An 8,922-nucleotide genomic window follows, 5' to 3' on the forward strand; every position below is an offset into this window, starting at 1 on the left:
AGTTCCAGCTACTTGGAAGTCTGAGGAGGAAGGATCGCATGAGCCCAGCAGGTCGAGGCTGTGGTGGCTGTGAGCATGCCACGGCACTCCAGCCTGGTAACAGTGAGACTCCAACTCAAAAAAAAAAAAAAAAATTAAAATAAAATAAACAAATAAAGCGATCTTTTTTATTTTTTTGAGTTGGAGTCTCATTCTGTTGCCCAGGCTAGAGTGCAGTGGCACACTTATGGCCACCGCATTATCAACCTGCTGGGCTCATGTGACCCTTCCACCTTAGACTTCCAAGTAGCTGGAACTACAGGCATGTGCCACCATGCTCGGCTAATTTTTTTGATTTATTGTAGAGCCGAGGTCTCATCAAGTTCCCCAGGTTGTTCATGATCCCGTGGTCTCAGGCAATCATCTAGCCTCAGTTCCCAAAGTGCTGGGATTACAGGGTTGAGCTACCATGCTAAGCCTATCAAAACCTTTGATAGCATCCTCGATCTCTTTTAGACCTGAGTGAGGAAATGTTATAATAGAGGCAATCTGGATTTCAGCAACATATTTTTATTTTATTTTATTTTATTTTATTTTTGAGTTGGAGTCTCACTCTGTCGCCCAGACTGGAGTGCAGTGGCCGCTCCCGGCCACCGCAGCCTCGACCCACTGGACTCCGGCGATCCTTCCGCCTCAGCCTTCCAAGTAGCTGGAACTACAGGAGCGCAATACCACGCCCGGCCAATTTTTTTGATTTATTGTGGAGATGAGGTCTTGCCAAGTTGCCTGGGCGGGTCTCGAACCCGCGGGCTCAGGCAATCCACTCACCTCAGCCTCCCAAAACGCGGGATTCCAGGCTGAGCCACTGAGCCCAGTTATCAGCAAGATATTTTTAAATGATTTTCCATGACCTGTTTTTGAAGATAGGAGACTCGATTACAGCATCACTTAATATAATTATAATTAGTTAAGCAAACATGTCCCAAGGATGCTAATTCAGGGTAAGAAGAGAGAGATTTCATGGACACAACTGACTGTTCAACCAACCGGCATTGTCCCCACTTCCTTGGTTACAGATTCTGATTTTGTTCAGGTGACAACAGGCTCAGTGAAATGGACCCTGTCCCAATTCCCAAGGAATGCTGAAAGTTGAGTCCAGGCTGGGCATAGAGGCACACACCTACAATCCCAGCACTTTGGGAAGCCAAGGTGAGAGTATTACCTGAGCTCAAAGGGTTCAAGATCATCCTGGGCCACTTAGCAAGATCTCATATCTACAGCAAATCAAAAAATAAAAAAAGAAAGAAAGAAATGAGCTGGGTGTGGTAGTGCGTGTCTTGTAGTTCCAGCTACTTGGAAGGCTGATGTAGAAGGATCGCCTGAACCCAGCAGGTAGAGGCTGCAGTGGCTGTGAGCGTACCACTGCACTCCAGCCAGGGCAACACAGTGAGACTCCAGCTCAAAAAAATAAATAAAATATAGTCCACTTGCCAACAAGATAACCTCATTTCCTTTTGTTGGGCACGATCTTTCTCAGCATCCATTGAAGTTAAGGGTATAAGATGCACAAAGAAAGATAAATTGAGCCGGGCTCGGTGGCTCAGCCTGTAATCCCGCGCCTTTGGGAGGCTGAGGTGAATGGATGGCCTGAGCCCGCGGGTTCGAGACCCGCCTGGGCAGCAAGACCTCATCTCTACAATAAATCAAAAAAATCAGCTGGGCGTGGTAGCGCATGCCTGTAATTCCGGCTACTCCGAAGGCTGGGTCGGAAGGATCGCTGGAGCCCAGCAGGTCGAGGCTGCGGTGGCCATGAGTGTGCCCTGCACTCCAGCCTGGGCCACGAAGTGAGGCGCCAACTCAAAAAAAAAAGAACTATTATGCAAAAAGAAAGCCGGACATGATGATTTGGAAAATTCTCCACCTATGCTACATTGAAAAATATGCTAAAATTAGGAGAGCCATTGTCAGCAAAGCATGCTTCCAGGGTATGGGTGGATAACCTTTTGCTAGTATCTGGAAAGAATCAAAAGGTCAGAGTACTCGTTGAATGATTAGGCATATGACTCATGGATCCTCTCAGATATCTCAGCGAAATTCAGGAATAGAGATGGAATTATCCACGAAAGAGCTGTGGAAGAGACTCTTGTCTAATGAAGTAAGCCCTATGATATACACAGGAAACCCACATAGTTCTTGAGGATGTTATATCAGCAAAAACACTTCCAGCATGGACTAAAAAAAAGAACACAGAGAGGAGGAAAGTGAAGAAGGTACTCGAAGTTTTCCCAAAATTCTGCAGGCAGGAGGCAGGCTGATAAGTAGTTACTCAGTTGCAAACATATGCGAGCCTTCAGAAAAAAGGAACCGGCGAGGCGCTGTGGTTCAGCCTGTAATCCCAGCACTTTGGAAGGCCCAGGTGAGAGGATTGCCTGAGCTAGGCGGTTCGAGACCAGCCTGGGCAACTTGGTGACACCTAGTCTCTACGATAAACCACAAAAACTGGCCGGGCGTGGTGGTATGCGTCTCTAGTTCCAGCTACTTGAAGGCTGAGGTAGAAGGATCGATCACCTGAGTCCAGTAGGTTGAGGCTGCAGTGGCTGTGAGCGTGCCACTGCACTCCAGCCTGGGCGACCAGATTGAGACTCCAACTGAAAAATAAAAATAAAAAGAAAAGAAAAGAAAAAAGGAAATGGTAACTTTGATGGTGATGGTGCAGGCCCAGAGTGCACAACTGAGAGCCATGGATTGTTCTCAGGCCATGAAACCTAATGGAGCTTTCTGTACTGAATTTCAAAATTCTTTGGTGTGGAGAAATATGAAGCCCAAATAGGCTAAAAGCAATTGGGTTGGGCATGGTGGCTCAAGCCTGGAATCCCAGCACTTTGGGAGGCCAAGGTGAGAGGATTGCTTGAGCTCAGGGGTTCAAGACCAGCTTGGGCCACTTGACAAGACCTCGTCTCTATAATAAATCAAAAAATTAGCTGGGTGTGGTAGCACACGCCTGTAGTTCCAGCTACTTGGAAGGCTGAGGTGGAAGGATCACCGGAGCCCAACAGGTCGTGGCCATGGTGGCCATGAGCATGTCACTGCACTCCAGCCTGGGTGACAGGGTGAAACTCCAACTCAAAAAAAAAAAAAAAAAAAGCACTTGGTTAAATTATACTGAGGAAAGAAACCTCAGGGTAAAATTTATAAGGAAGTTACTGACCATCAGTAAGAGTCATAAAAGCTTACTGATAAATCATTGTTGTAAGCTCACTCTTAGCTTACCACTATAAATGTTACAAAAAATAGTTAACCATTGTTATAAACTAACCTCCTCTTACGGAATAGAACACCACAATCAATCAGCCATCTTACAGACCCCTCATAGAACACACACAGCCACATGGGCGACTGTCCTCTCCAGACTCCTCCCATGGCACATAAACTCCCCCCCACAACCCTATAAAGTTTCCCTCTAGCCTACACCACTTTGCAGACAGTCCCCTCTTACTGTTTTGCCCTTTGTTCTTTTTTTTTTTTTTTGAGGTGGAGTCTCACTCTGTCGCCCAGACTTGAATGCAGTGGCCGCTCCTGGCCACCGCAGCCTCGACCTGCTGGGCTCCGGCGATCCTTCCGCCTCAGCCTTCCGACTAGCCGGAATTACAGGCATGCACTACCACGCCCGGATGATTTTTTGATTTATTGTAGAGATGAGGTCTCGCCGCCCAGGTGGGTCTCCAACCCGCGGGCGCAGGCAATCCACTCACCTCAGCCTCCCAAAGGCGCGGGATGACAGGCTGAGCCACCGAGCCCGGCTGCCCTTTGTTCTTTTACAATCTACTTTTGTCCTCTGCTTTTAATAAATTTACCTTTCCTTAATTCACAACTCTTTGGGTTAATTTATTTACCACCTGCAGCTCTGGCCTCAACTAGTTGTACACCTGACACTTAGGACCAGTGACACCTTTTTTCTTTTCCTTTCTTCCTCTTTAAATTGAAATGTCTATAACTGCTATCCTGTGCACATCCTCGCATTGTATTTTGAGAGCATTGTATTGTTTTTGAGTTTATATATGTGAATTTATTTAATCTTCACCACAATCATATGAGTTTCTCCAGTTCATATACAGAAGGGAATTGTGCCCCAAGTTGGGTCACATCCAAAGTCTCACTTGTACCTCGTTTAGATGATTTAGATGATATGGGACTTGCAAGCTGATGATATGAAGATGAAATTTTGGATTGACGTAATGCTGTATAGGGCTGAGGCTGAGACTTTGAGGGATCTTGGGATGGATGTATTTTGCATGTGACTTGTGAATCTTTGGAACCAAGATAGTGGACTGTGATAGTCTGAATAATGATTCCCTCAGAAACGTCCATGCCATAATGCCCGGAACCTGCAAATATGTTACCTTACATGATTAAAGGGACTTTGCAGATGATTAAGTTGAGAATCTTGAGATGTGAGTATCCTCACTTATCTGGGTGGATCCAATGTAATCAAAAGGATCCTTATAAGAGAGAGGCAGAAGGGTCGATCAGAAGAAGGAAATTGACAATGGAAGCAGGGAGAGATTTGAAGATGCTACTCTGCTGACTTCGAAGACAAAGAAAAAAAACCACAAGCCAAGGAATGCAAGTGGCCTCTGGAAACAGGCAAAGACAAGGAGACATATTCTCCTCTAGATCCTCTGGAGGAAGCCTAGCCCTGCTGACACTTGACTGTGTCTCAGTAAACCTATGTCAGGCTTCTGATGTCCAAAAGTATAATATGTTTAGGCTGTTTTAAGCCATTACGTTTGTGGTAATTTGTTACAGCAGCCATAAGAAAGCAATACAAGGTCGCACACTGAGCTTTGCTGTAAATAGATGCTGAAATTAAACAAAGAAAAAAAAAAAAAAGCAGAGAAGGCCAGAGGCAGTGACTCATGCCTGTAATCCCGGCACTTTGGGAAGCTAAGGTGAGAGGATTGCCTGAGCCCAGGAGTTTGAGCAACATGGCAAGACCTCATCGCTACAAAAAAATTTTAAAAATTAGCTGAGTGTGGTGGTGTGTGCCTATAGTCCCAGCTACTTGGAAGGCTGAGATGGAAGGATTGCCTGAGCCCAGAAACTTGAGGCTGTGGTAGCTGTGATCATGCCACTGCACTCCAGCCTGGGTGACAGAGTGAGACTCCAACTCAAAAAAAAAAAAATCAAAAGGTAAGAAGTGGAAAAGATTAAACCAGTTTGTAGCAGAACAAGAGAGGCAGATATGAGGAGTGGTTCACGTATGGGCAGAGCCTGGAGGAAAGCTATACAAACTGTCTTTCCCTGAGCTAGGCCAGGCCCATTTGTTTTAGTGAGGTAAGATCACATGTGGCCAGGCTCATGCATAAGAAGCACTGGGAGGCTGATGTTAGTTCAGTTACATAGGAATTTTTTTTTTTTTTTGAGTTGGAGTCTCACTCGTTGCCCAGGCTGGAGTGCAGTGGCACACTCATGGCCACCCCAGCGTCAACCTGCTGGGCTCTGGCGATCTTCCACCTCAGTCTTCCAAGTAGCTGGAACTATAGGCACGCGCTAACACGCCCAGCTAATTTTTTATTTATTGTAGGAATGAGGTCTCACCAAGTTGCCTGGGCTGGTCTCAAACCCGCGGGCTCAGGCAATCCATTCGCCTTGGCCTCCCAAAGTGTTTGGATTATAGGCTGAGCCACCTAGCCCAGCCTATGGGTAGGAATTTTTATCAGGATTGCCCACTTATATCAAGGTGTCCCCCATCGATGGAGGTGGTAGGATCGTCACCACAGAAATCTTCTTATTCACTCTATTGCAGTTCTCCTTGTCCTATGTATTAAAATTATTTTTTTTAATACTATGTGCTGTTTGGTAGACATAAGGCACTCCATTTCTGAGACTAGGCTTTAGGCATTTTCTCTGGATCAGCACTGTGACTCTAATGCACAGAGCAGGCACCTGGGGAGTTTGTTGAACTGAATCAGTAGGTCAAGGTGGGATCTAGGTGAGGCTGGTGTTGCTGGTTTGCAGTAAGTTTTTGTGTTTTTTTTTTGAGTTGGAGTCTCACTCTGTCGCCCAGACTGGAGTGCAGGGGCCACTCCCGGCCACCGCAGCCTCGACCTGCTGGGCTCCAGCGATCCTTCTGCCTCAGCCTTCCAAGTAGCCGGAATTACAGGCATGCGCTCCCAGGCCCAGCTGATTTTTTGATTTATTGTAGAGATGAAGTCTCACTGCCCAAGCGGGTCTCGAACCCGCAGGCTCAGGCAATCCACTCACCTCAGCCTCCCAAAGGCGCGGGATTACAGGCTGAGCCACCGAGCCCGGCCTGCAGTAAGTTTATGTAACAAGGTTTTAGAGACCAGTGATTTTCAGATTTAAGTACATATCAGAATCACCTGGTAAACTTGTTAAACTAGATGCTGGGTGGTACCTAGTGTCTGCTTTAGTAGGTCTGGGTGGGTTCTGAAAGTTTGCTTTTTTTCCCCCCCCAGAGATGTGGTCTCACTCTGCCCCCCAGGTTGGAATGCAGTGGTGCCTTCAGAGTTCTCTGCAGTCTTGACCCCCTGAGCTCAAGCAATCCTCCCATCTCTGCTTCCCAAGTAGCTGGGGATACAGATGTGCACCACCACACATCTAATTTTTAAAAATTTTTTGTGGGGATTTGGGTCTACTTATGTTGCCCAGGCAGGTCTCAAACTCCTGGCCTCTAGTGATTCTCTTGCCTCACCTCCCAAAGTGCTAGAATTACAGGAATGAGCCACTGTGAGGTAACTGTCTGGACACAGACTCTTTTCTCCCTATACCTGGCTTATTTCTGCCCCCACCCTCAGGGAGGAGCCTCTGTTCAAGGCTGGTTTCTACAGAAAATGCATATTACCGGTAATGAGTCATGGGGTGCAGGTGATTGAGCAGAGGTGAGAACAATGTATGTGGCATCCTTACTCAATGCAATTGTAAACACTGTATGTAATTTGAACAATTAGTTTTGCTTGATTTTATTTTTCTGAGTGGGAGTCTCACTCTTGTCGCCCAGGCTGGAGTGCAGTGGCACGCTCACGGCCACTGCAGTCTTAACCTGCCAGGCTTAGAAGATCCTTCTGCCTCACCTTTCCAATTAGCTGGAACTACAGATGCACGCCACCATGCCCGGCTAGATTCTGATTTACTGTAGAGTCGAGGTCTCACCAAGTTGCCCAGGCTGGTGTCGAACTCCCAGGCTCAGGCAATCCTCTCGCCTCAGCCTCCCAAGGTGCTGGGATTGCAGGCTAAGCCACCGTGCCTGGCCTGCTTGACTTTAAAACTGCTTGCTGTACTGTCCTGAGAGGCAGATTCTTTCTTCACCGACTGGCCACCATCGTTGCCTCCTGTAAGTTCTAATAAACCAGTGTCTTTCCTTGCTGGATCTCTGGGTGACTTATTTGGAAGAAAGAACATTACACACAAGCCCTCTCAGATTTGGGGTTGCCGTGTTACAATTGGCGTAGTCGTGGTGGGATAGTCCAGAGAAGTCCCCCGTTGTAGTGGCCACAGGAAAGACAGAGGGAGGAGGCAATGTTGCTGGGGGAAATCACAGGGTAGGCCACTAGTGGGATGTGGTTCGAAGTTGCCAGCTTGGTAAATAGCTGGGGGCCACTGTGTGAGTGTGGGGATGTCCTGAAAATGCTGGCTGGACTGCTGGAATCATCAAAAGCAATTAATGAGAAGGGACAATTTCAGAAGAAAAAAGGTGGCCATGCAGTCGCAGTGGCTGTGGTATAGTCTCCTGCTTTGCAGTCTCCAAGTGGCTACAGAGGAGGAGACAGCCACGAGGAGCCAGGTGCAGAAATTGCAGGAGGCATTAAGATGGGAAAGAGACGCTCAGTTAATTCAGGCAGAAAGCAGGGACATGCTTAATCGCCACCTGGAGCAGACTAGCCATCAGCTACACAACTTAGCTGAAAATGAAAGAAAAATGGTTGCCTATGGCGCATATCTGCACCCTGGTAGCTCACAGGAAGTGGGACCCACGAATGTGGGACCCCACAGAAGAATCAGACTCCTCTGAAGAGGAGGATGAAATAAAGGTGAGGCCGGGCGCGGTGGCTCACACCAGTAATTCCAGCACTTTGGGAGGCCAAGGCGAGATTGCCTGAGCCCGGGAGTTCAAGACCAGCCTGGGAAACTTGGTAAGACTTTGTCTCTAGAATAAATCAAAAAATTTGTCGGGCATGGTGGCACACGCCTGTAGTTCCAGCTACTTGGAAGGCTGAGGTGGAAGGATTGCCTGAGCCCAGCAGGTTAAGTCTGCGATGGCCGGGAGCGTGCCACGGCACTCCAGCCTGGGTGACAGAGTGAGACTCCGACAAAAGAAAAAAAAGGTGAAAGAGAACCCAAAAAGGAAAAAAAGGTTCAGAGGGTCCCATAAAAGCAACCCATCAGCAAATATGGACAGATTTAATTAAGCCAAGGGTAATCCCAACAAGATAGATTTAAATAAGCAACCAGATGTGGTATTGGTGGGATTATAGAAGCAGCTTTCCAAAGAAAAGGGGTTTTGCTTGATTTTATTTTTTTGAGTGGGAGTCTCACTCTTGTCACCCAGGCTGGAGTGTAGTGGCATGCTCACTCCCAACCTATCTCTGAATAGAGGACTGAGGTCCAGATACTAGAGTGGACCCCCAGTAAAAAAGAGGTTCCCCTCCAAAGGAAAAGTGAGCAGACAGGCAGCTGTAGGGCAGAACAGAAGTGTACAGGGTCTCTAGAGCCGGTTCTGGTAGGCGCTGCTCTCATCATGGCAATGGTGCAGGCAGAGCTCAGCGTAAGCCCCAGGTTGGAATACACACCAAGGCGTCTTTGTGCTGTTGGCTAAAGTGTTTTTAGTACTGATATTCATGCAGATTGTCAAGACCCGAGAAAGAAGACAACGGACGCTCGTGGTGTTGCTGATGGGGTTTTTTTTTTTTTTTTTTTTTTTTT

The sequence above is a fragment of the Carlito syrichta genome, unplaced genomic scaffold (genome assembly GCF_000164805.1).
Source record: "Carlito syrichta isolate Samal-C Ts95f unplaced genomic scaffold, Tarsius_syrichta-2.0.1 Scaffold287424, whole genome shotgun sequence".
Lineage (NCBI taxonomy): Eukaryota > Metazoa > Chordata > Mammalia > Primates > Tarsiidae > Carlito > Carlito syrichta.